The sequence below is a fragment of the Erythrolamprus reginae genome, chromosome 2, assembly GCF_031021105.1.
Source record: "Erythrolamprus reginae isolate rEryReg1 chromosome 2, rEryReg1.hap1, whole genome shotgun sequence".
NCBI lineage: Eukaryota > Metazoa > Chordata > Lepidosauria > Squamata > Dipsadidae > Erythrolamprus > Erythrolamprus reginae.
In genome coordinates, this window is record NC_091951.1 from 113,589,937 (window position 1) to 113,608,476 (window position 18,540).

The following is an 18,540-nucleotide window of genomic DNA, read 5'->3' on the forward strand; positions in this document are numbered from 1 at the left end:
CAATAGTCAATAGTTTAAAAACCAAATTAAAAAATTAAAGGGGACCCGGGATAATTTTATTAGTGCCATGATGTAATTTCAAAGGTTGATAAGTAAATTTATTGATGATAGCTCTAGCCAACTTGAAATTCAGTGAACAAAAGATAATGGAAATCCTATCTTGGTGCAGTGGTTACTGCAGGCTACTTCTGTTCACTACTGTCTGACTGCATTTTGGCAATTTGAATCTCACTGGGCTCAAGGTTGACTTAGCCTTTCATCCTTCTGGGGTGAGTAAAATGAGAACCCAAACTGTTGGGGCAATAAGCTGACTCTGTAAATCGCTTAGACGCAGCTGTAACACATTGTAAAGTGGTATATAAGTCTAAGTGCTATTGCTGTCTTTTTAAAACTCATTTTGTAAATTCAAACTGCATCAAATCAAAAGCTTTTGCAGTATCTAATGAAAGTAGAAAAAATAATCCACAACTACATCAGTAATATCAATTTCCACACAAATATTTTTGGTTGCTTGATTTCTCTTTAGATAATTCTTGGAAAATTTATTCCATTTTAGTATGATCCTGAAAATTATAATTTGCTGTTCAGTTGCAAAAGTCTCTAATAAAACTAGGTGTAAAAATAATAAAAGTATTGGTTTATACATTCATCATTAGCCTCGATTTCAGACATTTTTTTTTTATAATTTTATTTATTGATTTTTAACAATTTTAAAATCACACAACATAAAACAGTGCGTAGTGAAATGTGAATTGTGCCCACCACCCCGACATACACACATTCCCCACCACCAAATTGGGGGTATTTCTTTTATAAACCACTTAACCCAAGAGCAATATATCTGTCTACATATTATAGAGTGATTCTAATTTATTTCTTGTAGCTTGGTCTCGGATTCTACTCGTCATATATCGTCTTACCTTGTCCCACCGTCCCATCAGCCGTCCCAAATCAGTTTCATTATCCAAATTTATCCTTTTTTCCATAATTTCAAATTGAATATGATCCACCATGTACCTATACCAATTTTGCATTGTCCATTTTGTCGCATCCTTCCAACCCAAAACTATTACTGCCTGAGCACTTTCTATTGCTGCTTTTTTTATTTCTCTAAATTCTCCCATCGCATTGCTTTTTACTAGTACTGCCATTTCCTTAGTGATTGTCCATTGTATATTTAACATTCCATTGATATCCTCTTTCACTTTTTGCCAAAATTCCTGCACTATCGGGCATTCCCAAAACATATGCATAAACACTCCTTTATCTTGACAACCATGCCAACAATTGTTTAGTTTATGATTTTTTTTAATGATATGTCCCCAAATCATACAACAATATCTGCAGTCAACCATCAAAAGGAAATTTGATTTTAAACTAGCACTCACAAACTAGTGACCATATTGCAAATCTATGCTGGATCATGAAAAAATCACAAGAATATTTTAAAAACAATCTACATCTGTTTTATTGACTACAAGAAAGCCTTTGATTATATTGATCATGACAAGCTATGGAGAGCCCAACTATACTTATCTTAAAAGCAAACTAATGTATACAAGAAGCATTGTAAACAAAATACCTGAACTCCTTCTCTTACTAAAAACTGCTAATTTCAGCATTATATTTGTCTGGCTAAATGCACCCCTCCGTGACTCCATTATCACAGTAAGAGACTATCATATTTACTAGTCTGATTATGAAACCTGTAGAGGAGGGGGACTTGCCATCTTCTATTTAAAAAATCACTAAATCTAAAAATATCCAAGTTAGACATGACCTCTATGTTCCAAAAAACACCATCTGTGAACTGACCCTAAATACCATACTTTGCTTCCTACTGTGTTATAAAGCCCCTGATTATGACATCACACATGTGAACAACTTAACCCCACTACTAACGTGGGCAACCTCCTATCCCACTCATTTTTCTTGATGACCTCAACCTACCACATATCAACTGGACCTATACACTCAACTCTTTACAATGCTATTACCAATCTAGGACTCGAACAACTAGTAACAAACAATACTAGACTCAGCAATTGTCTTGATCTCATCTTCTACAACAGTTCAAATTTAATTTATGAACTACAAATAAAAGAGCCCTTTTCCAACAGTGACCACAGTATGATTGACTTTTGTCTCAATATATGTCCTTACAAAAATCACCATAATAATAGAACAACTAATTACAACTATGATATCATAGATGACGACCTCTTATCTCTTGATTTGTAGACATTATTTTCTGGTTGTAATACTGCTGAAGATTATTACAATATCTTTTTGCTTGAAATGTAAAGAGTCATTAAACTATATGTACCACTAATACCAAGAAAAACAAATTACCCATAAAAATAAGGAAGCTCCAATCCAAAAAAATATCTCTTTGGTGGAACCCCCCCCCCCCCCCCCCCCCGGCTACATTACAAACTTTAAAAGCCACTAAAAAAGTATAGGCCACAAAATAAAGACTGAATGCATCAATTACTACATCAATCAAGAAGAAAATCTTCTGCAAACAAAATCCACACACACCCTCTAAACAATCAATTCAAAGACTCGAGATCCATCCCACCCCTAAAAGGACCAAACACATTAACACATTTTTCAGCTAATGCCCAATATTTCCTAGTGATAGCATAAATAACTACAACAATCTAATACAAATCAGTTTTACAGAAGATAATATTGGGAAGGCTTTATGCAACCTAAAACCATCCCTATCTATTGGACCCAATGGACTATGTGCATTCTTCTAAGAAGCTCTCCTTATCCATAGCTGAATCTCTAAGCATAATTTTTGAAAAATCCTTCAGGACTAGCTTCGTACCAAACTTATTGTCACTAGCTATAGTCATCCCTATCTTCAAAAAAGGAGATCCAAGTAATGTGGAAAATTAAAGACCAATCTCTTTATGTTTAATCACCTGCAAAGTCATGGAATCAATCATAAACCAAATCATTACCCTCCACCTAGAAACCAACAACCTACTCATTAACAAACAATTTGGTTTCAGGAAAAAAAATTATCCTGTATCCTGTGACTCCTACGTTGCAAAAACATATGGACTACACATCTCCATCAAGGTAAAACAAGAGACGCAATTTACATAGACTTCTGTAAAGCCTTTGACTCAGTGGTACATGACAAACTTCTTCTGAAGCTCGAATCCTATGTCATCTCAGGTCCCCTTCATGATTAGATAACTGTATTCTTGTCAAACATGAAAAAACTAGGCAGAAGGAATATCAACTTGTTCAGGCTGTGGTGTTGGAGAAGGCTTTTGGGATTTCCTTGGATAGCAAAAGTGACAAACAAGCAAGCATCAGAGCATATAAAACCAGATATATCGCTGGAATGTAAAAATCACAAAATTCCACCTAACTTATTTTGAATGTAGAAACTGGTATTTTAACTTGGCTGCTGCAAATATTTGATATGATTCATCTGTGGGGTTTCTAGCATATGACAAAAGCAAATCTGTCAGTGCAGTAATTGTTGCAATGGATAGTCTTCTTTCAGAACTCCTAGATGAATATCTTTCTTTCTCTCTATATATATAGACATATTTGCCCAGGTTCACCTGGTGCACCAGTTGCAGCCCTATTTAGACAGGGAGTCATTGCTCACAGTCGCTCATGCTCTCATCACTTCGAGGTTCGATTACTGCAATGCTCTCTACATGGGGCTACCTTTGAAAAGTGTTTGGAAACTTCAGCCGTGAGAGCCATCATGGGGCTTCCAAGATTCGCCCACATATCTTCAACACTCCATGGCCTGCATTGGCTGCCGATCAGTTTCCGGTCACAATTCAAAATGTTGGTTATGACCTTTAAAGCCCTACATGGCATTGGACCAGATTACCTCCAGAACCGCCTGCTACTGCATGAATCCCAGCAACCGATAAGGTCCCACAGAGTTGGCCTTCTCCAAGTCCCATTGACCAAACAATGTCGTTTGGTGGGCCCCAGGGGAAGAGCCTTCTCTGTGGCGGCCCCTCTGGAACCAACTCCCCCTGGAGATTAGAACTGCCCCACCCTCCCTGTCTTTCGTAAACTACTCAAGACTCACTTATACCGCCAGGCATGGGGGAGTTGAGATATTCCTTCCTCCTAGGCCATTACAATTTATGCATGGTATGTTTGTGTGTATGTTTGGTTTTATAATAAGGGTTTTTAGTTGTTTTAGTATTGGATTGTTACGTGCTGTTTTTATCATTGTTATTAGCTGCCCCCAGTCTGCAGAGAGGGGCGGCATTCAAATCCAAATAATAATAATAATAATAATAATAATAATAATAATAATAATAATAATAATAATAATAATACATATATGAGCCTGGGGCTTCAGCCCAACTTACATTGGTTTGCTTTAAACATAAACAATCTTCGCCTGCCTCTCTACATAAAACAAAGAATATGGATATAAGTTTTCTTTTATTGGTCAATCTTCACCTTTTCTGATTTTCCAAGGAAGTTTCTTTGTTCAGATGAAACATGCCCAGTTAGCTAAACCTCTATGAAACAGGAAAGACTGAAAGTTTGTCCTTATTCCACAGAGAGGAATGAAGGATCATACGCCTCAATGCTTTGCCTTCACAAAGTGCTCTGAATGTCATCATTGGTGCACAGAAGACACTTCTGCTAGATGACTGGTGAAGCAAGGAAATGGGCATGGACCCAGGAGGTCTGTAAACTACAGCTGGCTTTTGACACCTAAGTGTAGATCAAAAAAGGTTCTTCTATCAAGAGGGAGAAGTTTTGTTTGTTTTTGTTTTAAACAATCTGTTTAGACTTGGAATACATATGGAGTAGAGTATTTGTTTGAATGTATACTGCTCAAAAAAATAAAGGGAACACTCAAATAACACATCCTAGATCTGAATGAATGAAATATTCACATTGAATACTTTGTTGTGTACAAAGTTGAATGTGCAGAACAGCATGTGAAATTGATTGTCAATCAGTGTTGCTTCCTAAGTGGACAGTTTGATTTCACAGAAGTTTGAATTACTTGGAGTTATATTGTGTTGTTTAAGTGTTCGCTTTATTTTTTTGAGCAGTGTATAAATCAGTAAGAATGTGTCACCATTCCAAATAGCATCCGAAAATTAAAACAGAGTCATGGCCTTCCTCAAAGTTCTGATTTATTAACAGAGCCATGTTAGCACATCTTGGAGAAACTCACATCTGAAGTCCCATGAGCTTCTCCATCCAGTTTAAAGTTCATCCCTTTGTTCCACAACCACAAGTTTATCACATGGCCCAGTCTGGTTCTGCCAATGTGTCTGATCCTCCTATCAACCTCTGGGCAGGAGCTGAACAAAGGATGATCTTGAATCTCTAAAAGGAATTTATTATGGCTACTACTCTACACCTTCATGCAACCACCCCTCCCAATTTTTCAAAGTAGTAATACATTCTAAATTCTAATATGTGGCAGGCCAAAGTCTATCCAACTCAACCGATGGCTTCGGCCTGACAGAGGGTCTGAATAGTACAAAACAGACTGAAGCTGAATCCTAGTAATACAGAAGCACTCTTAATACTTAGAGATGGTCTGTCAACAGTAGTATTAATTTTGGAATGAAAGTTACTGCCTTGGAAAGCAGAACCCTGATATCAGGGGCATTGTTTGTTTGTTTGTTTGTTTGTTTGTTTGTTTGTTTGCTTGCTTGCTTGCTTGCTTGCTTGCTTGCTTGCTTGCTTGCTTGCTTGCTTGCTTGCTTGCTTGCTTGCTTGCTTGCTTGCTTGCTTGCTTGCTTGCTTGCTTGCTTGCTTGCTTGCTTGCTTGCTTGATTGATTGATTGATTGATTGATTTCTAGGCCGCCCTTCTTCATAGACTCAGGGCGTCTTACAAGGTAAGAAACAATATAATTAGATAATTGTAAAACCCAACCATTTTATCAGAAACCCAATTTCAAAACCAATCTTAAAATCCAATACATACATACAACCATTCAACCAATTCATCTCAACCCAATCACACTGTAGGCCGGAAAAGAGTGTTCACGCTCAACAGCCCCAGGCCTGCCGGAAAAGGTATGTTTTTAAAATCTTCTGGGGAAAAATCTTCCCGGAAAATGGGGTGGTGTGAATCTCTGAGGGGAGTCCAAAGTACCAGAACTGCAAAAAGAAAAAGCCCTTCCCCTAGACCCCACCAGACAGCACTGCTTGGCTGATGGGATCTGGAGAAGGTTGACCCTGTGGGATTTAAGCGGCCACTGGGATACATGAGGCAGGAGACAGTCCCATAGGTAACCTGGTCCTAAACCATATAGGGCTTTATTGCCCTGCTGGAGACTAATCGTCAGCCAATGCAGCTCATCGAGTCTTGGTAATATATGGGCATACTGTGGTAGGCCTATAAATGCTTGTGCATCTGCATTTTGCAGTAACTGCAGTCTCCAAATGGTCTTTAAAGGCAGCCCCATGTAGAGGGTGTACAGGCCATGTCACACTCACTGCTAGATAGACAGGAAGAGACCATGCCCAGGGCTCTTAATGAACTTTTAGCGAGCACATCAATTGTAGTGTAAACTTGGAGCAGGAGAACTCTTGGTTATTCACACTGTTGTACCTGGATTATTGCAATCTACTTCCTACTGAATTGACTTTAAAAACCACTGGAAAGTATACTAAAGGACAAAAATTGATGGACCATCTGTTGATGTTGACAGCCATCATAATCATATTACAAAAATTACATTAGCTTCCAATTATTTCCAGGGATAATTCAAAATCCAATAAAACTCTTCTCTTGATAGGATAGAACTAAGTACCCACTGACTGTTGCCTACCTCTATCATTTATTTCCCATAAATAGTTCTCCTAACTTGTATAATCATAACACCTGTTTCATTATCCTTGCTCGGGTCAGATTCTCATTGTTAGGAATTTTCACACTTGCATGTTTCACCTTCCAACATGTTGGCTTTCTAGGGATGCTCAACATTCTTCAGCTCCTCCAAATCTCAGGGATGCTTTTTACACCAAGATTATCCTTCAGCAAAAGCCCTTAAGCTAACATGGTGCATTTTCAACTTACCTATATCATAAATATAGCTTAGCAGACGAAACTGTATAGAAGAGATTTTCCATATTGGCAGGGTTCCAAGCAGGGATGGGTTCTAACTTACTTTGCTGCTCCTTTGCTTCCTCCCATGCCACGTGGGTGAGCCTTGTGGGCACAGGCATGTTTCATGCATGTGCGCATGTGCAGTGCATAAAAATATGGGGGGGGGGATTAAAAGCCAAAACAAGATGGTGACCACATGCACAGTGCTGGAAACTCAGCTTCTGCACATGCTCAGAAGAAAAAACAATGCAATTTTTTTTAAAAAAAATTAAAAAATGGTGGCACCCACAGATCAACACCGATATCACCATCATCATGACATCACCAGCGGGTCACTACAAGTTCAGGAGAATCAGTGCGAACCACCCGTGGTTCCAAGTAACCCAGTATCATTATCTTGCTTTTTCCATTGAGTCTTTCAATCGCTATATGCGACACTTAGCTTTTTAAAAGGGAGTCCAATTATTCATGCACAACTAAGGTTGGCAAGCTTGGCTAAAGATAATTAATGGAATTACAACTTTGTTCCTTACAGAAGCAAACACAGTGGGCAACTAGTTTAATATAATTTTTTTCTTTGTTTATTGTTCTCAATGGTGTGGGAGAAATGGTTTATCTTCAGCAGAATTTACATTCCTCCCCGAAGCACAGAAGAAGAATTGGAGACAGAAGTTAAAGGGAAAGCTGTGATTTAAGAAATAGAACTGCCGTAACTAAAGCAGCAATCCAATATCCGCTTTCCTTGAAGAAACCTCATTATTAACTAGACGTGCATAAAATTATACTCCAAAAGTTTTATCCTTTTTCTCTTTATATATTTCTGCCCAGGATACAGAGTTTGACATTGGTGTTACAGTACGTATTACATACAAGAGCATTACATGTTAGAGTATTATATATTCCAGCATATAATGTGGATTGGTAGAATATTCCCAGCACTATTTTCCTACTTCTTTAAATTCTGTTAAAGCTGGTACATATTGTTTTTCTGTTAACATTTTTCTGTCAAAACAAATCATTTGGCACATTGAAGAAAATGACAGAGAGGTATCGTGCTTCTGATTAGTAACCATGGCACTTTCTCCCCCACAGGACTGAAATAACTATAAAATGTGTATTTTCTTATCTTCGTTTGCAATTTGGGAGAAAGCATATTCGATTCTTCCTTCTTACCTGGACTTCTCTGCCAGACAATAAATGCTGTCTGCCACCAGTCTGTCCCCTAAAATAAATGAGGTTTTTTTATCATTTAGACATTTAATTATCTTTGTGGAGTAAATTCAAAGGCTATTGAACCAGTAGAAAAACACCGGATAAGTCCTTGCCAGTTTTATAGGACAGGAATCAGAGCAACACTGTCATTTAAACAAATGTAGCTGAAATGTTAAAAACAATAACAAGCGAGCATAAATTGATTTGGGATAAAGAAAATAAAACATAACCACCTTAAACTCTATCTGGCTCGTATTGTCTGTTTTCTAACCTTGTCACTATCAATGTATCTATTTCCTAATGACAGTTTATTTGGCATAGGAACCTCCTCATGCATGCTGTTATTAATAATTCTTGGTAGCTGATGACAGGAAAAGTGTCAATTCAGACATAAAAGATAGTCTTTATATTTTATAGATGAATATTTTCAAACTTTTGAGACTACTGCAAGATTCTATCATTACTGCAGAGTATAATGAGGGAATCTTGAAAGATTGACTATCTTTCCCTGTGCCTCCACTTCACCAAAGTGAATCAAGGAAGGCTAATCCTGTGGTTCTTTCTCACCACTCCTTTCTTTCAGGCTAGACTGCTGTTTATGTAACCACTCTTGCATTTGTTCCTCAAGGTTGTATTCTTACTCCTCTATAAACATTCTGCTTTTTAAATTTTCTATATTCCAGGTTATTGCCAAAAGTAGAATAGAATAGAGAAGAGTAGAGTTGAGTAGAATAGAATAGAATAGAATAAGAATAGAATAAGAATAGAATAGAATAGAATAGAATTCTTTATTGGCCAAGTGTGTTTGGACATACAAGGGATTTGTCTTTGGTGTATATCCTCTCAGTGTACATTAAATAAAAGATACATTTGTCAAGAATCATGAGGTACAACACTTAATGATTGTCATAAGGTACAATCAGGAAACAATCAATATTAATATAAATCATAAGGGCACAAGCAACAAGTTACAGTCATAAAGTCATAAGTGAGAGGGGATGGGTGATAGGAAAGATGAGAAGAGTAATAGTAATGGTATTGCAGCCTTAGTGGTTAGTTTTACAGTGGTAAGGGAATTATTTATTCAGTAGTTTAACTACATTGCAATAAAACAACAACAGGTAAGCTCTGTCAGCTAATATATTCAGTCTGCAAGCCTCCTGGCCCTAAAATTCTAATCTTTGTTTTGAATTTCCTGCTTTGTCTTTTGGGGGTTTTTTCCTCCTGCTTTCTGTATCCAACTTCTGATGAAGAGTTCTGGAAGACTCAACATGCAGTCTCTATTATGGCATATACTGTACCTTTTGGTGATATTGCTGAGTGACAGCTAAGTTTGGAAGAATAATTTCTTTTTGTTTGTTTTTAAGTGGGAATTAGAAACCCTCACCAGTCTAATAAAAAAATCACACTCAAGTTGATTCTACTATATTTTCTTGCACTGCTAGAAAGACTTTCAGTCTTCTGAAAGCAACTTGACAGATGTGTATTGCACCCGAGTGGGATTAATGTTGAAGAGTTCAAACAGCTACCAAACTCTACAAAGGCAAATAACCTGAACTGAATTCCATGGTTTGCAGAGCTTTCCATCTGCAGAAGAAAATGTGGTGTGGAACCTAAAGAGGATATCTGAATTGATAAATATGATTCAAGCCAACATATTCTCACATGTATATTTGGACATCCTAGAATAGATTAAAGGCTTCTCCCACATGTCTGTCACATGGTGTTTGAAGTAGAACAATATTAAGTTTTTTTATTCAAAGCACTGCTCTAAAATAACAAAAGATAAGTACCACCTTTCAGCATGAATAAACTTAAAATATATACTAAAAATAATTCAGCATTAATCTGTGCAGCTTCAGGCTTTGGCAGTGAGTAAAAAACGGTAGAGTTTTCAATTACAGGCTTTGCAAAATCAAATGTCAAAGAACTCAATAAAAAGTAGAATGCTTGCTGTAAGAGTGAATTGGCAGCATTTGGGACAGTAACATTTGAACAGTAGATCTCAGACCGTATTTTGAGCCTCTAGATGCACTTCACTGACCCCAAAGCAATTTAATCTTTGGAAAGGGCAGATAGGAATTTGTGTCTTTAAAAGAGAAGGAAACATTGTTCTGGGCTTTGTATTTATTTGCCTGCACTCCAGCTCAAAAACCACCTTATCAAACACATAGGTACGTATACATGATGCAGTGATTCTTCCACTCATTAGGAAAAAGGATAGCTGAAATTTTGGATGTAGCTTTCTGTATAAAGATGTCTCACCCCCCAAAACAGATACTTCTAACTCAAGACATTTGAGCTGTATTGAATGTCTCTTCCTATATCTTCCCTCAAGAACCCTAATATTGGGAAACCTGATGAAAAATACAAGCAAACAATCTGTGAAATACTGTATTGTTATTACAAAATAGGATTTGGGACTGCAACTAATTTAGATAAATGGCTCCAGAATTTATTTATTTATTTTTATTTTATTTATTGTTAGAGTTGAAAGGGACCATGCAGGTCATCAAGACCAACCCCCTGGAGAGGTACAATCCTATAAAAGTTCCTAATATCTCAAACTCTGGCAATGTATAAAAATATATTCTCCTCCTCCTCCTCCCAAATGAATATATCAGCTATATTGTATATCACAAGTTTAATCATCAATAGATACAATATCCTATCCTATTTAATTAGATAAATCCAGTCACACATAAGCCACCTGTACCCCATATCTGTAACTCAAAATTGACTTAAATGGGAGATTTGGGGTGCAAAATGGGGATGATTCAAATCTTATTTGTACAGTGAGATTTGAGATTTGGTGTAGGGTTTCTATTTTGGAATAAAAGTTATTCCCAAATTGTTACTGATTCTCCATATGTTATAATGCAAAGTCCCTGTACATGCATCAGTTTGGCCCAACATAAGATGAAAATAAACTGTTGGGAGAAAAGTAACTTTTCAAGTTTCAGACAGATATTATCCTGCAATTCATTTTGAAGCAAATTGCCCTGCTAGTCTTTTAAGTTTGAATTACCGGTTGCAGGGATAAGGAAAGGATATTGCAAAGATTATAAGATGTATAAGACTTGACTGAAAGTATTCTGGTCATATTTAAGAATAAAAACAAACAAAACTCCATTACAGCTAAGACTATTTTTAACACATCTCTTGCAGAGTTCCAGCCTTACATGCTGGATGCTGAAGAATAATAATGGAATTGCTTATATAGGTTCCTATAGCTTTGATGACACCGATAACTGAATAGCATAGTGCAGTGTTTCCCAACCTTGGCAACTTGAAGATATTTGGACTTCAACTCCCAGAATTCCCCAGCCAGCATTTGCTGGCTGGGGAATTCTGGGAGTTGAAGTCCAAATATCTTCAAGTTGCCAAGGTTGGGAAACACTGGCATAGTGTACCAGTAAGATAGCATTGAGAAACTAGCCCCCTTCTAAGCTTTGTCTCTGCTGAAATACCAGGCTGAGTAGGCCACATTGGAAAGTCTCCTTCTGAACTAGACTTAGCTGTGTTAATCTTCTGGTATTGTAGGAATATTTAGGTTAATTAGCAGAGACATCACAAGTACATTAGAACAATAACATGCAGTACCAGAGTCCCTTGTGCTGCCCCAAAAAAGGTTGCCCAGAGAAAGTGTAATTTTTAACTTCTACTCCTCTGTTCTTAAAAACAGTAAATGTTTGCACCAGCATCTGTGTTAGACAAGCATCCTAATGTGCTGTTAAGAATTAAGCCTGTCAGTGTCATTCAATATTTAAAAGTGACATTTGATCCAACAGCACATACTACACTGGTTAGCCTTGGTTGAGTCCATATTCAAATGCAGAGAGTTGAGTCAAGTTTCCATTTGTTCTGAAGAATCAGGTCTGAAGTCTACATTCTGTTATCATAGGAGCAAACTTAAGGCTAGGACATTAAAGAATCCAAGAATTTAGAAAATCAATGAATCTCAAAGCAGAGAGTTAAAACTTATTGGCTGCTCAACTGCATGTTACAGCTCACCGTAACTCTCGACATTCCACAGTGTTCTCTATTAAATGGAAGTGGGGTTAGAGTATTGCTCATTGTCTGTTACAACCCAGAAGCAGCAAAAAAGTGATTGAATCCACGAAGCATTTCCAAAGTTATGAAGCTGTTCGTTACCTCTGGTTTAATTTAAAGGTTCACTTTGATGAAAGGGGTTCAATCAAAGCTTCATTAAATCAAAAGACCCTTTGAAGATTTATACTGCTCTAACATGTATGCTACAATACAGTTGTAATAAACACTAAAAACACTACATTTTTTAATGTAAAAAAAAATGATGGTTTTGAATTTGTTCTCCCAAAGTGGTGCCTCTTAAATGTATTAATGCAATTTCAAGATTTCCCAACCACCATCAGGAGGTGGGATGAGAAGGGATGGGGGGGGAAGGAAAGAGAGAAAGTGAGAGAGAGAGAGAGAGAGAAAGGAAGGAAGAAAGGAAGAAAGGAAGAAAGAAGAGGTGTTTTAAGAAGGGAGGAAAGAAAGAATATAGAAAACTATGAAAAAGGCAAATTAATGTTCAATGTCCTGGGTCTATGAAAGGAGGGGAAAGAAAGAAAGAAAGGAAGGAAGGAAGAAAGAAAGGAAGGAATAAAGGAAGAAAGAAGAGGTGTTTTAAGAAGGGAGGAAAGAAAGAATATAGAAAACTATGAAAAAGGCAAATTAATGTTCAATGTCCTGGGTCTATGAAAGGAGGGGAAAGAAAGAAAGAAAGGAAGGAAGGAAGGAAGGAAGGAAGGAAGGAAGAAAGGAAGGAAGGAAGGAAGGAAGGAAGAAGAGGTGTTTTAAGAAGGGAGGAAAGAAAGAATATAGAAAACTATGAAAAAGGCAAATTAATGTTCAATGTCCTGGGTCTATGAAAGGAGGGGAAGGGATAGTTATGAACATGCAAATATTTATATTTCTAAGTACTGTGCCATATTTTTTGCTTTATACAATCCAGCTTGTCAGCTGTTTGGAAATTTAAAATGTGCATAATATAAACTTTTCTTTGCCAACTCCTGGTACATTTGCAAAGAATTATACAAATAGTTCTAATAGGCTTAACATTTAAGGTACACTTTCTTTGATTCAGTATTTAGAGTTAGAAGTCAACTTTTGCTTCTCCCTTTTCAAAGCTGGTGTCTTGTTTTCCTCTTTTTTCTGCTTTCCTCAATGTGAAGGAAGTAGCATGAAGCAGGAATAAAGTTTTTATTGTCTATTGCATCATGATAACCAATTTTCCATCTTTCTAGTCCAAGGGCTCAGAACCCTTCAACCCTGACAAAGGAGAGAAGATTTGGCCCATCCAACTAAGATTTACAAGTCATAAATCCTTCCTTCTCTTCATCCTTGAGTCAAGGCATATGCTTTAGCAAAAAGCACCCTTCTTCTGCCTTTATTTTGATAATGTTAATAAACTTCATGTAGATCCTGACCAAGTAGGAATAAGGAAAGGAATGATAATATTACTGAGCATAGATAAAGTTTAGATAAAGCTAAGTAATCATTCCTATCACCATTCCTGTAGGACAGGAGATTAAGCAAAGATGAACCATGTTTCATTAATCCCATGGGATACAGAAAGATGGAGAAGAGCAGATAAAATTTCTATTTTCATATTACTTAGCAATGGACACATTGCGGAGTACATTGGTCTTGCTGGGAAGGGAGAAATTGATCTTGCTAAAATATAGCAGGAATCTCTCCAATATAACCCCTTTTTCTCTGGTAAAAAAAAAAATCTTGCCTTGGGTGTTCTTGGTCTTATGTGTGTTGGAGACCCAAGGCTCATCCCTGAAGACTATGAAGAAGCTTGCATTCACCTTCAAAAAACCAGATTCTGCTCAGCATACTACAGCCATCTTCCAATACATGAAAGATTATCAAGGGAAGGGAAGAGAAAGTCAATTTATTCTCCAAAACATCTGAGGGCAAGACAAGAAGTGATGAGTGGAAGTTCTCAGAGGAACACCAACCTGGAAATAATGAGGGATTTCCTGACAATGAGAATAATGTCAATGGAACAGCTTGCCTCCAGAAGTTGTGGGAGCTCGTTCACTAGAAATTTTCAAAGATTGGACAATTATTTGTCCAGGATGACATAAGGACAAGGGATGGAAGTTGAACTAAATACCCCTAAGATTCCTTTCAGACTGATGATTCCATGTTTCTATATTATAAATTCTGTTTTATTTTATAGAAATGGTATCGGAGGCACATGCAACCATGCAGATGGGTAGCAGAGAATGGTTACATATAGATAAAAATAAATTGAACAGTGTATTGTTTTAACTTGGCGCACAAGCAAAATGTGTTAGGCGGAAGCTTGACAACAATTATTCAACCACCATCCCCCACAATTCCCACAATTCAGCAATTCCCGGTCCATACTCCAAAGTCTCTTTCCACACATTACCCCTGCAACCCAAGAGAAAAGCTTAAACACATGCACCTGCACATACTTCATGCAGCTTCCCAGCAGTAAAAGTCCACAGGAGCAGCACCTCTCTGGGGGCAAGACAGGATCTCAAAGTTCATGATGAATGCCAAAACAAAGGATCAAACCTCACTCCACACCAACAAGGATTCTGGAGCAAAGTTCTTTTTGGAGCCGTGGAACATGTTGCTGCAAATTACAATGCAAAAACCCCTCTCCACAGCCGTTCCTTAAATGCTACTCTCCAGGTGATTCTTCAGAGGAGGGTGGGGCACCTTCCTCCTAAGTAGTCAGGTCACCCTGCCATGACTTTGCCTCCTCTCCATTCTCTGCACTTGGAGATCAGGTGGGGAAAACATTTGCTTGTCTCTGGAGCTATGCCCTTCCTCTTCTATTCTGACTTCCCTTTCCATCTCCTCCCTCCTTCCTTGGTCAGCCTGCATCCTCTCTTTCTCCCTGCCTATTCTTCTGAAGTCTGGGACTGCCTTATCCTTGTGAGGTCATTCCTTATGAGCCATAGGGACTGCACTCTCTCTCTCCATCAACCCCAGCTCCAGCTCCTCCTCAGACCACAGTTCCCACGGGGCCATGACAGTGTACAGTTACCATGAGCCTTGCTGATTAACAGTTTCGACTGTCACAGGAACCTCTCCTCAGAACCTAAAGAACCATAGATTATACGCATAGATGCAAACTAAACACTGCAATACTGGCAGAATAATTTTGCAGTTGTTGCAATACAAATTGCATTCTAACATGTATTCCAACATTCTAGGATCATGAGGCGAACCTATGGCATGCGTGTCACGGGTGGCACATGGAGCCATATCTCAGTGCAAGTGAGGTGTTGCCCTATGTCAGCTCCACTGCGTATGTGCATGCTGGTCAGCTGATTTTTGGCCTTCCAGAGGGCGGAGGATCTACTACTACTACTCTTCTTCTACTACTCTTTCAGCAAAATAATATTTTCTCACGTTACTTCTAATCTTTTCCCCAACTAACCTCAGATTGTGCCCCCTTGTTCTTGTGTTCACTTTCCTATTAAAAACACTTCTCTCCTGAACCTTATTTAACCTTTTAACATATTTAAATGTTTCGATCATACCCCCCCCATACCCTGTCCTCCAGACTACACAGATTGAGTTCATTAAGTCTTTCCTGATAAGTTTTATGCTTGACCTTCCATCATTTTTGTACCCCGTCTTTGTACCCCATTTTTGTACCCCGTATTTGTACCCCATTTTTGTACCCCGTCTTTGGACCTGTTCAATTTTATCATTAAACAAATATCCCCCAGACTTGACACATATAAAAGACATATTGGCCTGCATGGGTATAATAAATGAAATAAGTAAGTGGTGAAAATAAATGTAAACTTTACTCATTTGCATCAATTAAAAAAATCTTAATGGTGAATGCAGTTGTTACAGTCTAGAGACATCCGTGGGATTACAGACAGCTTCATCCTGCCTTGTGGCATAGCATCCCTATGGAGATCTAAATGGCTCCAAAAGTATTAGCCTTTTGTTAGCTTTTTGTAAAACCTGGCCATTTCCCAGGCATTTAGACAGGGAGGTTAAATAAGCTCTGCTGTCCAATGTTCTTATTGTAAACTAGAACAGGTTATTTTTGCAATCTCAGACATTTGTTATTTGGATTATTGTTCCCATTGCTTTGGTTTTAATTTCTGTATACTACCTGACTCTTACTGTGAGATCAATGGTGGCGCGAAGTCATGGAAATAAATACATACCTTAAATAAATCCTTCTCATGCATCCAACATCTATAGGTGGAGGAGTAGAAAAAGTAAGATGGTGAACAGAAAAGTGAAAGGGAATAAAAATGCAGAGGATGCAGACAGTGATAACTCATTAATGGCTCTGAAGCTGCACTAAAGCGCCAGAGGTCTATTCACAAACTGGTTCATGACAGCTATATGCCATGTGCAGCTGCTGTAAACAAAGCAAATTTTATGCTTGGAATCACAAGAAAGGGGAATGAAAATAAAATTGACAATATAATAAAATTATATACTACATTGTTAAAATCACCCCAGCTTCAAATTATTGGCATTATTGGACCAGAAAAGGTACCAAAAATTGCAACCCCGCTGATATTGGGCTAAAAGGAATACCTTGGACTGAAGGAAAATAAATTTAAATGCAAGAGAGGCACACTATATCTTGAGAAGAGATTTGACAAATTCATTAAGAATTTGGCAATCAGTGGGGAAGCGAGGAAGAGGGAGATGACCATGTATGCAGATGCCCACACCCCTTTCCTCCCCCCAACACATGCACATACACAGCCCACGCTGCCCCTGCACATGTGCACAATCCCCCCCCCAATTCCCATGCATGCTCAGAGGCCTCACCAAAGCCTGGGATGGTGAAAAAACAGCCCAACAGACAAGCCAGAGGTTCAAAAAACACATTTCTGGCTTGCCTGTTATGCTCTTTTTTGCACTCCAGAGGGTTCAGGGAAGCTTTCTAAAACCACAGAGTGCAAAAAACAGCACAATGGGTAAACTGCAAGTGCATTTTCTGAACTTCTGGTTTGTCCATTGGGCTCTTTTTTACACTCCTGAGCTTCAGGAAGCTTTCCTGAACCCTCCAGAGTGCAAAAAACCAGCACAATGTGCAAGCCAGAAATGCATTTTCCAAACTTCCACTTTGTCCATTGTCTGCTTCCCTGAAGCATCCAGAGAGCAAAATAATCTTCCCCAAGGCTGAAAATCAGCTGGCATAGCAAATAGCTGACATAGGGGAACATATTGTGTGCCCTCCTATATGGCTACACTTGCCATCTGTGGCAGGCATAGCATAGAGTCACCACCATGGTGGTAGATGTTATGCATTGAGGTTTGGATAGTGTAAACTGTTTACTCCGAGGTCCATTCTGTGAAGCAGGAAAACCAAGGCTGTTGATTGGTTGAACCAGCCAGCAGCTCTCTATTTCCCAGATGGTTCCTTTGCTGGATCTATGACTTCTGCAATGAAGTTCTGTTAGTTACTCCTGTCTCTGAATCTCTGCAGTAGCAGAACGTAACTGTAGATTTCTCTTCCTTTCATATGTTTAGGCAACCGTCTTTCTGGGATGCTTTGATTTGCATTACTGCATAGATCAGGGAAATTGGATCTGTTAATTCTACACAGCCCTCCTAACTCTAATAATAATTCTTTTTTAAAAAAATCTCTTTATTGTTTTCAAAAATATTCTCACATTTTTTGTTTAAGTTTTACAGATCTTATTCCATCTCTGTTACCTTTTGTATATATCATTCATTTCTTTATCTCTTTAATTTAATAGTATACATTCGATTACATATATCATTGGTATAATACATCTTTGAGATAAAAGGAAAGAGGTAAAATGTTTGCTTTTCGTTTCTATTGATATTCGTGAGGTATTTGTTATTCTTTCTATATATACTGATACTTTGTATTGTAACATTTTTAATTTTTCTTATGAATCCATTCATGCTATTTTTACCATGATCGTTTTGATTCTTTAATTTTAGTTCCCTTAATTGAATTTGTAATTTCATCCATCTCTACAGACTTATGTATTGTGTCAATAATTAGGCTTTCTGATGGGATCTGTTCATTTTTCCACATTTGCGTTAGCGATATTCTAGCTGTGGTATTTATTTGGGTCACAAGAAAGAGAGTTTGCTTTGAATAGTGTCTTTTCCAATTTCTAATAATAATTCTACTCCTGGTTGTTGATCATAACTTTCTGAATCGTTGGCAGCAAAATTTCAATTTGACATACTAGGGAGCAACAGT